The 17,575-nt window shown below is 43.2% G+C and overlaps 2 pseudogenes; both read left to right on the top strand.

Moving 5' to 3' along the window:
• Nucleotides 1-3,501: 3,501 nt before the first annotated feature.
• On the top strand, nucleotides 3,502-5,978 carry LOC147450253 (F-box/kelch-repeat protein At3g61590 pseudogene; annotated as a pseudogene).
• A 9,766-nt stretch (nucleotides 5,979-15,744) lies between these two features.
• LOC147450252 (uncharacterized) lies at nucleotides 15,745-16,809 on the top strand (annotated as a pseudogene).
• The last annotated feature ends 766 nt before the right edge of the window (nucleotides 16,810-17,575 follow it).

Raw genomic sequence — 17,575 nt, 5'->3', positions numbered from 1 at the left:
AATGGTAGACAACAATGTCTCTCACAGTTTGCAGACGACACCAACGGCTTCCTACACAACGATGATCAATCTCTCTACCAGTTTTGGGAATGCCTAAAGGTCTTCTGCACTGCATCAGGTTCCAAAATCAACCACACTAAAATAGGTATCAGAGCTTCTCACTCCCCCCTCCCTATCTGGATCATTGAACAAGGATGCTCCATCCTACAAGACGGAGTCATTTTCTGACTACTAGGCATACCATTTGGATTCAAAGTCACTATGAAGCAGAGATGGAATTGTGTCCTGGAAAAGTTATCAGCCAAACTGAATCGATGGCTTGGATTTCAAGCTAACCTAACCAGGAAGGGTGCTAGTCATCAAACACTTCATCTCCTGTGATGTATTATGCTTCCTCTCCTGCTGGAGACCTCCCGATGATCACCTAAAGGACTTCATTAGGGTTTGCAGGAACTTCCTTTGGATAGGAGACCCCCTCAAGAAAGGGATAGCAAAAGTTAAGTGGGAATTATGTTGTCTCCCCAAGGATCAAGGAGGACTAGGCCTCACCAACATAAACGACTGGGTTGACAAGCTGGCGGTCAAGCTCGTCCTACGAGCCCTAGACCAGCTTGAGGAAGAATGGGCCTCCCTTCTATTTCGAAACCTGGATAAGTTCAAACTAGAAGGAGTGCAAGGAGTAACCAATATCCCATGGATCACCCTTTTCTTTGGCCCTCTCGAATCATCTACAAAGGGGTCGGATCTCCTCAAATCCCTTTGGAAAGCCTGGAACAGATATAGAACCCTTCTGAGGATCAACTGGGACTCCAAGTACAACCTCCACCTTAGAGCTCAAGAATCACTATGGTGGACTTTCTCCCCCATCCCCCCACCCTCACAAGATCAGGCTCGGACTGCAAGACACATTCACAACAAAGGAATAACTGTCTAGAAGGACCTGTGGCACTCAACAGAGTCCAAATGGCTCACTCACTCTGAACTCCTCAGATAACACCAACTTCAACCTTGGGAACTAACACTGCTAGATACAAGGAAGTCATTCTTCCCAAAAGAATTGGAATGGTCCCTCTCTTCCATACATGATCCCTCCCCCAAGGCCCTCTATTGGGGTAACGGCAACGCTCTTCATTATCCCCCGAACCTGCCACCTAAGCTTCAGGTACTCGTGCACATCACGCTCAATAAAAAATGAAATGTTGCCATGACAAGGAAGCAATGGATTTTCAAGTTCCGTAACATATGGAATAAAGGAATCGTGGCAAAACACTCAGTTCTTCTTTGTCTCATCCTTCACAAAGGGTCTGGACAGGGTGCAGAATGAGGGCTACTAGACTGGGCACTAGAACCTGCAAAAACAGGTGCCATCAAACTGAAGAGGATATCCCTCATCTCTTCATGAACTATCCCGCAAATTCTACTATTCTGTCCCCTTTAATTAGTGCTCTGGGTTCCACCCCCAACTAGAAACAATTTCTTCTTGGTGATTCAGTTTCAGTTTTCTCAGTTATTTGGAACAGGATCAGAGGAGAATTCTTCTGGTTAATTTGGCTTGAAAGGAACGAAAGCATCTTCAACAATGCTTACTAGACTAAAAGTATGAGGATACTCTTTGCTCATTTTTCCTTGTAGGTTAACCAGCTCAAGCTTGACCAATGTAGGATATACGAGGCCAGTCGAAAAGTCCTAACTGACTTCATGGGCTTTTATAACAGTGCGAACATCAACAAGCAGCAGGAGGTCATGCTGGATGGCTCTTACACTCACCTACAACGAATAATTGATGACTACAGGTGAGTCTAAGAAGGCAACACTTCAACATCCTTCAACTTTATTGCGCATCTCCAAGATGTCCTCAACTCACTGCCACACTGCCGAATAGTAGTCGATGGTGACTACAAAGGAATGGAAGAAAGCTGTGTTTTGTATGAAGAACTATCTCTGGTTGCTAAACAGTCGCTATAATCCGCCTGAAAAAGCCTTTGTTATTTTGGGTAACTGCTTTAAATTATGGAACAGTATCCCCCCCGCCCCCCCGTGCAACCCCCGGAGGAAAATCAGGTTGTTATCTGCCCCTGTCTCACCAGAAGTATGTAATTTTGCTTCTCTCCTAATACAACCATCCAACGCCTTTTATTGTAAAAAAAAGATATATCTCTTCGTACGCCTTTTGAGATGATGTGACTCGCATAATTACTATAACTAATACTACCTTTTGTGTGCCCTACTCACACGGCGGCCTTCTATTCAAAAAATTAAATTTGCGCACACAAAAGGTAGTATTAGTTATAGTCAAGACTCCTGCAGGTACGCAGGCACTCACTTCTGCCAACGTCTCGTAGCGGCAGTCTGCGGGTGACCTACTGAGAGACGCTGCTGGCAACCTCCTCCTGCAGAGAGAGAGAGAGAGAGAGAGAGAGAGAGAGAGAGAGAGAGAGAGAGAGAGAGGAGACGCCTTCACACAGGAGACATATCGGCGGCGAGCGACGTGCTTCAATTCTTGTCAGACGACGGTCGGGGAGGGAGGGAGGGAGAGAGAGAGAGAGAGGGAGGATTTGGGGGGCGGTTACTTTTTTCTCCGCTTTCTATTTTTTTAAACAATAGGAACTTTTCCCCCCTTTCAATCTTGCAAATTGAAAGGCAGTACTCAGCTGAGGATTGCCTGAGATTCCACACATAACCTCACCTCCACGATGTGGCTGCTCTATTGAGCGCCTTATCTCTCTTCCTGACCTGCACTAACCGGATGACGACGAGGCTTCTAAGCTCATGCAACCGGGTTCGAAGAGAGAGAGCTTCAAATTTGAGTTTCGAGAGTGAGCAATGAGCATTGAGGCTCTTGTTTGGTTTCTCTTTTCTTGTTTGAGAGTAGCACAAACCAGAAGAGCGGTTCCCGCCTTTGGAAGGGGGCCCCTTTCTCTTCCTTTTCTGTGTGAGACTCCCAAGGTTCTGGGCGCTCTCACATGAGCTCTCTCTGCTTCTTCCGTGCTTCTATTGTGATGTATGGTGCCTTGTAACTTGTGAACACGCAGCACAGGGTAAAGCTTTCCATTGCAAATCACATGTGTGTATGCGTGGGGTTGTGTGTGCACAGTGTGTTTGTGTGTGTGTGAGAGAGAGAGAGAGAGAGAGAGAGAGAGAAAACGGAGAAGGGAAGGAATTTAGGAAACACACAGACAAATGCTTGCTTTCTCAATTAGGGGAATTGGTGAGAGGGCTTCTTGCCAATTACTAGTTACCCAATCGGGGCTTTGCGTGTGTGTGTGTGTATGAGAGAGAGAGAGAATATTCTCTCTTCTCTCTCTCTGGAGTCTGGCGGGACTCCGGAGCTTCTCTGTATGAGTCGCTCTCGCATGTGAACCTTGATGATCCTGAGTGTCCTTTCCATTTGTGGGTTACACCTTCAATTACTGCCCACTCAAGAGCGCTTCACTGCTACGGTCTACCACTCTAGTCCCCTACTGGGCAGCCTACTTCCTTGCATTACCAAGTCCCAACAAATCTAGTATCAGCAATCTTTTCGAGGAAAAGAAAATATATTAAATCTCGTGTGTGTGTGTGTGTGTGTGTGTGTGTTGTGGTGAGAGAGAGAGACCTCCTGCTCTCTCCATCGCTCTCTCTTTACGTTGTGTGTGTGAGTGTGTTCCTTCCCAAAACAATGCCAACGTTGGGGCCTGTGTTTCTCTCATCAAATTCATGTGCGAATTGCAGAGCGCATGGCCATTCCTCATCATCATCTCCATACAAAGCTGGCGCTTATGCCTGCATTTAAATTTTGAACAAATGCGCCTTCATATTGTAGCAGCGCGCAGAGAGAGCCAGCAGAGAAATCATGAAATCATGAGCTAACCTCCCATTTCTGCATCTGCGCATTCCTTCAACCTCCATCGCCATAACTCTCTGCAAAAGCCGTAGCGCCCATCTCATGCAGAGGCTGAAAGCTTCCCATAAGAGCAGGAAAGGTCTCTTTTTCCGCTTTCCGCCGATCATTAACAGATTTAGGATTTCCTATATTTTCTGCATTTGTCAGCACGTTTTGGGGCTTTCTTTTCCGTCAAGAATTTCGGCGGAAATTGGCTCCGCATGCACAACCTGCCAAACTTGAGGATTTTATACGCTACTCTTCCTCCTCATGATCGAGGCTCAAAGCCAGCCAAGAAGGCGCGGCACGCACGCGCGCGCACACTCAAACACACATTCACATTGCGCTCCTTACTGCTTTCAACGCTTACATTACCCCACATGCAGGTTTCTTAACCGCTATGTTGCTGCTCCCCCTTACCTCCTTCTGCATCAGAATGAAGCTTCCTCACCTCTTGTCCTCCCACCGGCAATGGGTTTCTAGCTCACCCTCCTTCTGATACCATATCCTCGAAATGGAGACTCTCACCGACGCTTTCATGCCGCAGATTCTGGCCATAAGGGACCAAAAGTGGGATTGGGGTGGTAGCGGAAGCTGGTCAAACGGTTACTGCTTCTCATCATCTCCCCAGACCCGGAATGTGGCCCCACAGGCAGTCTCTCATGGCTCACAGTGCGTCGGGGTGGACTTCTTCCTTTCCCTTCCTGATGAACTGGTCGAGAAAATCCTTGCATTGCTGCCCATCTCAAGCATCTTTCGTGCTGGTGCGGTTTGCACTCGGTGGAAGGCTATCACGTCGTCGAGGCGATTTCACCATATGTGCAAAGGCAGGGCTCTATCTGCACCTTGGTATTTTATGTACAAGGAGTCCAAGGACGCAGAGGGATTGGTGTATGACCCCAGAGCCAGAAAATGGCATAGCTTCAGTCTTCCATTCATAAGCCACAATGCAGCCTTTGTCGCCGCTTCGCATGGATTAGCATGCTTTGCAGACAACTCAAATGGTTATTGCCTCTACACATGCAACCCATTGACAAAGGCATGCAACAAGCTCCCGGAGCCCTGCCCCAGGTGGTATGCGGACTACTGTGCGGTCGCAATCACTCTCGATGCGGCCACCAAAGAGCAGACGGTTGTGGTGGCACGCTCGAATCAATTTCCTGGTGATTACTCACATTGGAATTTAGATATAGAGATTTGCAGCTCCTTGGGAGATGGATGGTGCACGGGTGCGAGCTCAACTTTGTGTGGATGGAGAGGTGGAGAGAATAGTGTCATCTGTAATGGGGTGTTCTATGCTGTCGTACATTCGACTGCCATGGTGGGCACCAGAGAAGGTGAATGTAGACAAGGCTTATTATCTTATAATCTCGGTAATGGTGTACTTGAACTGGCCTCAATGCTGATGCCATGCGCACTCACATGTGTCAAGTTGATCAACTGCAATGAGAGGTTGATAATGGTGGGTGGAATAGGAAAAGCAGATATTGTACGGGGCATCGGGGTATGGGAGCTCACCACGCATTGGACAGAGATTGCAAGAATGCCCAACAAGTTTTTCCGAGGATTTGGCGAGTTTGATGATGTGTTCTCAAGCAGTGGGATGGGGGATCTTATCTACATCCACGCATTTGGTAGTCCTCAATTGCTTTTATACAGCTTGCAACATCATACATGGCGGTGGTCACAGAAATGCCCAATGGTGAAAAAGCACCCATTGCATCTCTTCACCGGTTTTTGCTTTGAGCCTCGCATAGATGCTTGTCCATGATGGCAGGCTATTTTGACTGCATTTTATTGGGTAGGCCAATTTTTGTGTCAGAAAGGTTAGCAAATGCTGGCATGCAGGCAAAGTTTACCGTGATTATTGAGACCGCAGTATCCCCAACCACTAATTATTTGTTGTTGCTGCTCAAATACATGCAGAGCCCACACTAGCGATTGAATTCATTAGCCGAGAAAGGTAATTTTTCCTCCGTTGTTTACCGACAATGGTCTAATCTTGTTACGAGTGGAATGCATATTGCTCCATCTTCTTGGTGGTGCTGCCGTTGTGTAGGTATCTAATTTCCCGTTTCCTGACGGTGGTAATACTGGCAAACATGTTTGTTTGACATCCTCTTCTGTTGTTGCCTGACAATGCCTTGCTATACTGGTTGCAAGGAATTTGATTTCTGATGGGGGGAGAGAGAGAGAGAGATTGTGAGGGGACGGGACATCCAAATTCTGAACTCTTTTTCATCGATTTAATTTTGCAAGCTTGGGTTGGGCATTGTGTCATTGTAGGGTGCGAGTAGTTCTGTTCTAGAGTTGTCATTCTGGAGATTCAGCATTTCTTAGGAATGCATAAGCTTCCTCTCCCATGTTCAATTCTTTTGTCTAGAAAACAGGTTATTCTGTGCCCTTTCAAGGTTAATGCAAGGTGCTCATGCTTGCCTTGCAGTGCAAGGCCTAAAATTGACGGTTGTTTTCTTGTCAAAGGCCACTTTGCCCGTCAAAACACGGGCTAGGAAAAACTTCTTGTCATTTGACATGCTAGAATGTATAGATCACTTGTTGAGGTTTTTTCTTGCACTCCCCTTCCTTTTGAAGGCTAATGTAACTTGCAAGATGCTCATGTTTGCCTTGCAGTGGTGCAGGGCTTAAAATTGATGGCTGTTTTCCTGTCAAGGGCCACTTTGCCTGTCAAAACAAGTGCTAGGAAAACCTTCTTGTCATTTGAGATGCTTGAATGCGCAGATCACCGGGTTTTTTTTCATGTACACATCAATATGCATACGATAAAATATGTGAAACTATGTAGATGCTTGTCTTTCTACATACATCTATGTACACATATCATGTTACTCAAAGCAAGTGATAGTGGCACTTGGAAAAGTGAGTCATAAAAAATAATAAGTATAGTATACCTAGAGTTGATTTTCAAGCATTTGTTGTCGTAAGAATTGTATTAAATGTATTGTTTTTGGCAGAAAATAGTTTGGTTATCCGTCGGAGATTTTAGTTTATTCTACTTTTGCCTCACATTGTGTCTTTTTTTCTTTTCATATTCACATGTACACTGTAAGCAGTGAAAAAAATGTGATCCCAGTAGCCAAAGTGGATCTTTCGAGTGTTCTACATTGTGCAATGGCCGGTCCAGAGATAGATGGGTGTGTATTTTTGTGAGCAAGGATGTGGGCGTGCGAGTACCAGTTATCAATAATATGTAGCTGGTGCAACAATGCCAAAATCAACATAGTTGCAGAGAGACTTGCATAGATATAATGGAAACAATCGAATGCCATGCACGAGGCATACTTGTTTTGAAGTAGAGTAATTTATAAGCGTGTGTCACATACCATTGGCTAAGAAGAGAGAAATTGTACAGCCTTGCTATCCCCTTAAATGTAATAGAATGGTAATTCCATTTATAAAGTATCCAGTTTTGGGTTGAGGATTGTTCAATAAAATTGGGTTGTTCCTGAGCTTCTCCTTAACTGTAAGATTGAATTCTGCATTTTGGCTGATTTATACCAAGGTCTTGGCATGTCATCCATTCCCTTGTCCTCCCCAATTGCTTTTGCTTGGCGATGGCTATTGGAACTAATCGTAGCGGAGAGAGGAGAGTGGCATTCTCGGGTCCACAGGTCATATATGATGATCATCTTGAGAGAGAGAGAGAGAGAGACGAATCAAAGCGCATGGTTGCTAGGAGGCTCACGGAAGAAGCGGGCACCGGTTACCCAAGAACAGTGTTCGGGAAAAGCCATTTTCCCAAACTTACAAAATTTTGCAAAGAGGAAATTTTTAAAAATTAGGTTATTTTCTCAAATTTTTACACTTTTTTTTCTATTTTGGGGTGGAAATTTCTCCTTTTCCCTTTGCCTTCAACAGGCATTTTTTGGAATTGAAAACGGCACGACATTAAGGTGAGACACATTTTTCCCGAACACTGCCCAAGAATTGAAAACTCGTTCCTCTAATAAAAGTATTTTGACATTCCTTTGAGTGAGTGAAGCTTCTCAGGGCGGGTTCACACTAGGCGGCGGAAGAAAAATGCAGAGGGGCGTCAGTCCTCCATGGCAAAATTTGATTGGCTGGAGTTGAGGCACTCTTCTGTCGGGTCCTCCATTTTTCTTCCGAACCCCCCCCCCCCCCCCACCCCCCCCTAGAAGAGTTGATGGCCTCTCTCGGTCCCTTTCACTTTTTCACTTTTCCTCCTCCACATTGTTCACACTAGGCGGCGGCACATTTAGGAAGGCTTATTTCTTCTGCCATTTCAGGCTGAACCTAGTCTTACTTTGGTTATATCTAGTGGAATCTCCACATACTCCCATTGCTCCAAGAGGACCCCCAAATCCCCATAGGCACACTAAAACTCTAATTCAGTGCATGTAGAGTGCCTCTATTCCACCCTGCGTAGCCACTCAGGCTCGCTTCAACATTGCTCACAAAGCCTTTTTTTTTTTTTTGGAGAAAAAGCGGAAGGCTTTAATCCCTCCTACTCTTGTTGTTGTTCTTGTCTCTCGCTATTGATGTGCCGTCGTCTCTTGCTCTTGTTGGCTTGCTGTCTAACGCTCTTGCTCTTCCTCCCATCGCGCGCCACTAGCACTTCAGGCTTTCCTTGGACTCACCTTCCCCAAGGGGATCATGCAAGATCCTTATGAATAGGAATTTTTCACAATTGTGGTCACCTACCTCGGTACACCCCTCTACATTTGGAACTCATATTTCTTTTTTCCCAAAAAGATCATGTTTTCTTGCTATCAAATGTCTCCGACAAACAAATACCATTATCCGCCGTTTTAGGCTGAACCTAGTCTTACTTTGGTTATATCTAGTGGAATCTCCACATACTCCCATTGCTCCAAGAGGACCCCCAAATCCCCATAGGCACACTAAAACTCTAATTCAGTGCATGTAGAGTGCCTCTATTCCACCCTGCGTAGCCACTCAGGCTCGCTTCAACATTGCTCACAAAGCCTTTTTTTTTTTTTTTTTTTTTTGGAGAAAAAGCGGAAGGCTTTAATCCCTCCTACTCTTGTTGTTGTTCTTGTCTCTCGCTATTGATGTGCCGTCGTCTCTTGCTCTTGTTGGCTTGCTGTCTAACGCTCTTGCTCTTCCTCCTATCGCGCCACTAGCACTTCAGGCTTTCCTTGGACTCACCTTCCCCAAGGGGATCATGCAAGATCCTTATGAATAGGAATTTTTCACAATTGTGGTCACCTACCTCGGTACACCCCTCTACATTTGGAACTCATATTTCTTTTTTCCCAAAAAAATCATGTTTTCGTGCTATCAAATGTCTCCGACAAACAAATACCATTACTTCGAAAGATTTTATAGTGGTTGGAGAAGAGGCAGTAAGGCTTATGCATAGAAATCTTAGCTCTCTTCACAAGAGTTATAGAAGGAGTCAACGAGTAATAGCTTAGTTGATAGAGCAAGAGCCTCTTGTGTCCAAGGTTTTGGGCTCACAACCCCCTTGATAGCTCGTGTGACATGTCACGTTTAGGTATACGATGACCTTATCTAGTTGGGATCCTTCACCTCACGGAGTTGGGTGTGTGTTTTGTGTTTCAACTCTCTTAAAGTAGTAGTTATGTAAGGACCACAATTTGGAAAAATGTTCCTTTCACATATATATTTATAGTTCAAGTACCTTAAAACTATGTACATGGATCTTGGGTATGGGAGAGTTTGGCATTTTAAATAAGCGTTTGAATCTGTTTAGGGTAGCTACTTTGTGCCCCTCCACTTAATGAATGCTAATGCCCACAACAATAAAGAACATATCATTTCTCTGTTGAATCTGGATCACACAAAGGTGGAGAATTGTCTCCAAAATTAGAACCATTGGAGCCACCAATAGAGGGAAAGTGTAATTCTACCACAACATCGGATTCTCAAGATCAATCCAAGCATTAACACACCTTTATATTGCTATTGATGATAGCCTTGTTTAGTTTATAGACAAAGCCATGAGTATTGTTTCAAATTGGCTAAGTCTTGAGATGTTAAGAGGGAGCAATGGATTCGCTCAAGATATAATAGAGGTGAGACTCAAGAACAAGGACACTAGGCTTGCAAGAACACTTCATAGCCAAACCCTAAACAGAGACTTAGCTCCAAGAATACAAGGGACTCATTCACCTTATCTGTGTATTGTTAGGCTAATTAACTTACTATGCAAGTTGATAATTGTAATTTCTTGAACAAAATTTCGATATTGAATGAAAAATCATAATGAATGTGTGTGTGCGTGTGTGTGTGTGTGTGTGTGTGTGTGTGTGTGTGTGTGTGTGTGTGTGTGTGTGTGTGTGAGAGAGAGAGAGAGAGAGAGAGAGAGAGAGAGAGAACATAGTAGTGAGGCCTCATTAGGCCAACTCTTTTTCAAAAGGAAATTCATCGATTAATATGTTTGTACAATTGTGATTTTGTAAGGACTTTTAAGAGAGACTAATTGGGTTATGAAGCATGTGCTTTTGTAAGCCAAGATCCCTCACACCCAAAATTGTGTTGACACCAGAGCGTGGCCAAAGCTAGGGTAAGCTTGATGATACAACGTTTGTGCAAGGATTTGATGTAAATAGGTGAAAGCAATTACAACTTTGGATGCGTTTTCAATGGTACGCTTTAAAGCTTGTCATTTTAGACCTTATTTGGTAATCATTGTATTGGCATGGAGCTAGGAGTGTGGAAGAAGTAGCAAAGAAACTGATCTTTATGCATGAGGAAGTAGAGAAGCTACATTTTTGTGTCTACAAGTGAGAGAAGAAGCTGCAAAAAGTGATGTAATTGGATTTTTGGAACCAAAAAACACGTTTTTTTCTCATAACTTAGTCACTCAATATTAGAACAAGACAAACCAGAACTCTTCTTTGGGGTGTGAGCTAGATGCGATTGTCCAGTTTTGTCAAATTCGGAGTGTATAATTTTCTATAACATCATTGTGTATGGGTTCTTGGTGAAGCAGAGTGTTAACCACCAGGTATTGGTGTGCTATTGATATTTTGGGCTACAGAGGAGACATTTGTTTGTTACTAGGTGCGTTCAACAATTACCCCTTTCCATGTTTTGGTTCTACTACTGAGGAGCACCTAGTAATTGCTCAATGACTGAATTGGTGATCAAATCCAAAGTTTAAGAAGAAGATAATGCAAAGCTTTGACCTCCGACATCTATTCAAGAGTTAGACTCAAAGTGACTGACAGAAAAGCTGAGTACTAGTTAAATATGGTTAATGGTTCACATCTTTAGATACCATATGATCAAATGGCATATAACTATACAAAGCATAATTCAGATCACCAGACAGATAGTTTTAAATGAGACTTCAAACAAATGATTGGACCAAAATGAATAGACAAGTTCAGAATATAGAAACACTAAATAGATGACAACTCAAAACGTGGTTCCAATTGTAGTTGGATATAAATGATTCAAATTCAGATTCAATGATGCACTAGTAGAAGACTCTAGACATGATGACTTGGGATCATATTATAGCTCAAGGCAATACAATGATGATACAATTTCTTGACAATAGCCTCTTCAGAGTGCTCCTAAGTATAATTCTCAACTAAGAGTCTAAGAGCTCAAGTTTCATAGGGTCTACTAAGAGATCCCAAAATGGGATTAGTGGGCCCTATTTATAGGTGTTTCCACTGGAGTTCTGACTGACTATTTTCCCTAATGTACAATCTAGAGCTACTACCACACCTTCTTATGAGACTAATCTTACCATCTACATTCCCCCTCCCCTTCTTGAATTTTGGAATATTGAAAATTTCAAGCGATAAATGTATAATCTTTTGCGTTTGCTCTTCCTCCTCCTTCATTGCAAGGTTCTATATTGCACTAGGTGGCATTTGAGTAAATGAGTGGGTAGGCCACAATTTTGCTCATTGGGTCCAGATTTCTTGGTAATTAGCTGATTCTAAGGAGTTTGGGAGGCCGCATTATTTTTCATAATCAATTTGTAGATGGCCTCTCATTGAAATTACTCCTTTTTGGAAATCAACATTTCTTCTTAATAAGGGGTAAGCTGCTGGTATTTTTTTGTGCCAGGTTCATAGATGGTCTTCTTCCCCTTTCTCAATTCGGTTCTATCTTATGGTAGATGGAGGTTATTGTCATCCATTCATCTGGATCGAGCTGATTCACCTTGATCATGGCCTCGAACAAAATTTCTGCCATTTTTCTGAATTAAGGCTCATGACTTTTTATGTGGGGAGCTCTTTTTTTGGAGACTGACAACTATCGAAGATCATACGTATACTTCACCAACTTTCCTAACTGACCTTTCGACTACCCCATCATTCTCTGAAGATAACTAGATTTTCTTTGAATTTAAAGATTGCGCCCTTCTTTTTAATGGATTAGAGCACTATTTTCTAGGCTACCCATAAGGCACTAGTATGCTCACCACCGTCTCGAAGATGGTCAAAAATTTGGACTTATGCCATTTGATCAACATGTCCATTGTATACAAGGTAGATATCTAGATAGAAACTTGGTAGTTCAGCCTCATGCATAGGCAAGGCATACATTAGGTCATGTGAGACTAACATAGCTTCAACGTAGTACATGATTGTCTCATTCTCAAGAAACATCATATTTCTAACCAAATGGAACAAGCATTTGAGGGAGTGTTCTTGTTCCCTTATTTCCATCAATGTGACTCTACCTCCGAGTGTTTCTTGATGCATTTTTTTCCATTTAAATATGCAATCTGTGATCCAATAGATTCCTATCAACTTGTAGCGATTGAAGTGTGGACTTGATTTCATCTCTGATTTTCTTCATACACTTGTAAGAAGGGTGATTTGCCAATAACATTTCCAAATGAATCCTCAGACTTTGGAAATTCATTGTAAAGTCTCGTGATACATTGTGGTCATCTTTTTTATATGAGGACCCCCATTGATATCTACTTTTGGGATCATGTACCTAGGGATCCTCTTCACTTGCATTACATTGGGATGTTTTGGGAGTTGACATTCAGCTTGATCATGAAATTTTTGAATTTTCCACTTGGCGACCATGCATCTAGCTCCCACAAAGTATTTAGGACCTTTCCAAATCTGAGTAAGCATCATCATCGGTTAAGTAGGCTTGGATTTGGAATTGCTTCTCTCTCCTTAACTATTTGTCCAAATTCAGATGGGTGAAAGCATGGTTTGGTGGTACAAAAAAAGGACCTATTTTGCTTCTACCTGGTTGGTACTTCTACATATGTCCACACTTTGGAGGGAACCTTTTTTTTCATCTATGTTAAAGAATGGTAGGAGGGAAATTTGTATGATTTAAACTTTCCGTGAAAGAAAACGTGGGTGGGGCAATAAGTAATGGGAGTGGTGTTTTGAAACCGTGCCAAAAGTCCCATCACAGACTGTGTTTGTGAGTGGCGCAGTTGCTCAACACATTTTCCAGCTTCCGCCTTGCTCTCTTACTACATCGCCTTCTGCAAACCACTACAGTTGCAGGTAACAAGCTCCCCGGCTACTCACAATCAGGAAGATGAGGACGCCAGCGAGGAAATCAGCAGCCAAAGCGTCACCGGACAATGGGAAAAAGAAGAAGAGGACAATGGATGCAAAATCCCCTCGGAACATCGACACCCCAAATACGAGGGCTAGCAAGGGGGCCTCCTTTGTGGAGAGGGAGAAACCTGCTGTGTCCATGGAGACTTCATTTAAGCCTAGGCCTCTTTTTGCCGATGATGAGACTCCACGGTCATCTACAACATCTAAAGGTAGGTGCTATGAGAGCTGTGCGTTTTCTAGTGATTTACCATTTTCTTTTCCATGCATGCAAGCTTCTGCATGTCTTTTATCTGATGAGGTATGCATTTGCTTTTTTTGCATGTAGCAAGTACATGTGCATGTTTGGGATCTTCTTAGGAATTTAGGGTTTAGGAAAGTTACAAAGTTACATGTATAAGTTGCTCTTTTGATTGCTAACTTGCATGATTGCAAGTGAAAAAATGAGTATATGTTGTGCATGAGCATAGCACAAAGTTGAAGCTCAATAGGGATGTCAGCATAACCAAATTTGGTTAGTACCAAATTTGATACTAACCACAACCAAAATTGGCTTTGTACACAATTGAATTTTGCAATTGTCACCTGAATTACATACATTCATTTCATTCCATGTGTTTTGTTTTCCACAACTGAAATGAGGCATATAATGAGGGCATGTCTTTACTTGCGTGTTGTTTCCACATCGTAGGAAAAAACAAGATGGAGGAGTACCCTATCTTGACAAAGTTCTGCTATACAGCACAAGAGCTTCATGATGAGTATGGTTTGAGCATGGAGGGGGTGCTGCCAAAGGATCTTACAGAAGATGACATCCCCGATGACCAGTGGCTCACTGTATTCAGGCATTCCAGCCAAAAGAAGACAAAGATTTACTTAAATCATGTGCAGCCACGGCTTCAGGATGAATGTAGGTTCCTGTTCCATAAGGTGTACCAAGCCCCACCATCATGTGGGCAGATCACTACAAAATTTGCCCATTGTTTTGCATATGAGAAGTGTCATGCAGCCACAAAGGACCCTGCGGGCCATAGGGTTGCATGGGCCAGGTTTGGTGAGAGTGTACTCAACATGTGTTCCTCCCGACCAGGAGGCTTGGAAAAGAAGTTTGAGAATTGGCGAAAGGCAAACGGTGCGTCCCAAGGAGGCCACCCGTCAAATACCAAGAAGCCTCGACTTACGCCAGTCGGTAGTATGCCCCCTCCACAGAAAGTCCCCCCACAGCGTCATGAGGAGAAGATACGTCATTGCTCGACAAGGAGATTCTAGAGCAACAGGTGCTAGTAGTTTTGGGAGTTTTTGGTAGAACTGTTTATGCTTGGTTTGGTTGGATTGGTAGTGTTAGGTACCTTTGGTAGAACTGTTAATGCTTGGTTTGGTGAGATTGGTAGTGTTAGGTACCTTTGATAGAACTGTTTATGCTTGGTTTGGTGGGATTGGTAGTATTAGGTACGCATGGTAGAACTGTTTTTATTCTAGGTAGTTTATGGTTTCCTTCTGTCTTATGGTTTGGTATTTCTGTTACTATGAAGAAGTTTTGATACTTTAAGGTACTTTTTGAAAGTGCTGCAAAAGGTGTTATGGTAGTTTTATTCTGATAGCTTTGGTAGTTTTGCTAGTTTTGGTACTTTTAGGTACTATTTGAAAGTGCTGCAAAAGTGTAATTGGTAGTTTGATTTTGGTAGTTTTTGAAAGTGCTGCAAAAAGTTTTTCTTTGGTAGTCTTGGTAGTTTTGGTTGTTTTGGTACTATTTGAAAGTTTGATTTTGGGAGTTTTGGTACTTTTAGGTACTATTTGAAAGTGCTGCAAAAAGTGGGTTTGGTAGTTCAATTTTGGTAGTTTTGGTACTTTTAGGTACTATTTGAAAGTGCTTCAAAAAGCTTCTTTGGTAGTTTTGGGTACTTTTAGGCACTATTTGAGAGTGATGCAAAAATCTTGTTTGGTAGTTTGATTTTGGTAGTTTTGGTACTTTTAGGTACTATTTGAAAGTGCTTCAAAAAGTGGCTTTTGGTAGTTTGATTTTGGTAGTTTTGGTACTTTTAGGTACTATTTGAAAGCGCTGCAAAAAGTGGCTTTTGGTAGTTTTGATAAGGTTTGGGTAGTTTAGTTCTGCATTGAGGTATTTATATGTTTTTGGTACGATATGATTCCCGAGTTTGGTAGTTTTTGGTAGTTTTGGTGGTTTTGGTAGTTTGGGTTCTGTTTCGTAGTACAGTACTTAGAAGTACCAGTCTCGGTATGACTTCTTGGTAGTTTTTGAAACTAATTGGGACCGCTGGTTGTCAACAGGTTGAGTATGACACTCTGGAGAAAAAATGGAAGGAAGGTCAAGAGCATACCCTATTTGTGAAGGAGATGTTGTCTGATATCAGGCTTGGGAAGAGGTTCCTACTATATCCTAGGCCCCAGGTTAATGATTCGGTAAATGTGATCCCGGTGTTTGGTATGTGTGTTGCATGCGGTGAGCCCTTGGAGTGCGCACATGTAGTCGGAACCTTCATGCTAGAGTGCCGACACCAGTATCATCCCTTGTGCTTCAGTGCTCTGTTACAAAGCAGGGATCAGTGTGTCAAGCCGGGTTGTAATATGGTAATCTCTGATTTGGCAAAGTCCTGGGCCAGTGGGCTTCAAGTTGTCAAGAGTAAGTATGTGTGCATATTTGAATACATATGCGCACTTGCAACTCAGTGAGGTTTTCATACAAGTTAGTATGTGCTGTCTTTCTTTGTGTTTGCAGAGGAGCAGGATGCTGCAGTTGCTGACCAGCATGCCACAAAGTCGGCTGCAAGTCGAATATGGGACGTGGATGAGGTGACAAGGGAGATATCAGATGTTCTGCACGATCTGAAGCAAGGTAATTCTGTAGGGAAAGACAATGTGACGGGACAAAGATGTGAGGCAACAGGTGACAGCGAAAGTAAAAGTGAGAAGGAGGCCAGAGATGATAAAAAGACAGGTGACAACGAAAGGAAAATTGAGGAGGAGGCCAGAGATGGTAAAAAGACCAAGGACAAGGAGGAAGGTAAAGTCCCTGTTGTTGTGGAGCTGGATGCGGAGGAAAGCCAGGATGCTGCCAACACAAAGCTCGATGAAGCAACGGCCAAGAAGGGAGAGGAAGAACCCACAAAGGGGGGTGTTGGGGAGGGGGTGGAAACCACAAAGGGGAGTGAAGTGGAGGTCAAAGAGGGGTTGGAAGGCAACAAAGATCGGAGGGAGGCCGAGGATGAGTAGGAAGAAGTACTTGCGAACGATACTGTTGTGGACAGCACCGACGGGGGCGTTGACTCTACTGCTGCCGATGTTGTTTCGAAGCGGAGAGGTGATTCCCCTGATTCCGTGACCTTGCAGGAACTTTTTTGTTTGCAGAGAAAGAAGGGCAATCGCGCCCGTGATCGATTATCCCGTGCATGCAAACTGTAGCCAGTGAGAATCTATTGTATTCCGCACTTTGTGCGTTTTAGTGACTGAGTCAACTTGATTTTTTGGCCTTGAGTTTTATCTTTTGTCTCTATCTAGTTCTGTGTTGGTATGTTACCTTTCGTTACATTACTGTTTCAGTTGTCCTCACTATATGTGCATTACAGTACCAAATTTGGTACTTTTTGGTACTGTTGAACTTGGGTGCACGTCTGTCCACTATTACAGTACCAATTTGGTACTTCTTGAACTTGCCATTTCGGATATTCCTTATCACTTGTGCAATACAGTACCAAATTTGGTAGTTTTTGGACCAGTTTTCTATTTTAGATATGATGTTTGCACTGTGTATTTGTCCCCACTCATTATGTTTGTTGGTGCTGTAGTAAGTTGGTGGCTAGACGAAACACCGGCAAGCACATTGTTGCAGCCTGATGTGGCTGCTAGATGCAAGTGGATGATTGTGCTTGATCTTAATGGCTTGCTACTAACCAGCTGCAACGAAATCCTTGAGGAACTTGAGTGCCTGCCAAAGGAGCACACGCCACGGGTAGTCCATCTCGGAGGGAATGTAATTTGTCTTGTAAGGCCGGATGCGGAGAAGTTCATCCTACGGCTTAAACAAAAAGCCAGCCTAGTGTTGTGGTCATGCTATAGAAGGGAAAAACTATTACACATGGTGAACGCGTGCTTCCCAAACCATAGAAGGCAAAAATATTTTGCAGGTAAAGCATGCCCGCTTTGAATGTTGCAGTACATAAGTTACGCA

The sequence above is a fragment of the Adiantum capillus-veneris genome, chromosome 9 (genome assembly GCF_014529385.1).
Source record: "Adiantum capillus-veneris isolate H3 chromosome 9, ASM1452938v2, whole genome shotgun sequence".
Classification (NCBI taxonomy): Eukaryota; Viridiplantae; Streptophyta; class Polypodiopsida; order Polypodiales; family Pteridaceae; genus Adiantum; species Adiantum capillus-veneris.
This window is presented reverse-complemented; position numbering and strand designations above follow the sequence as displayed.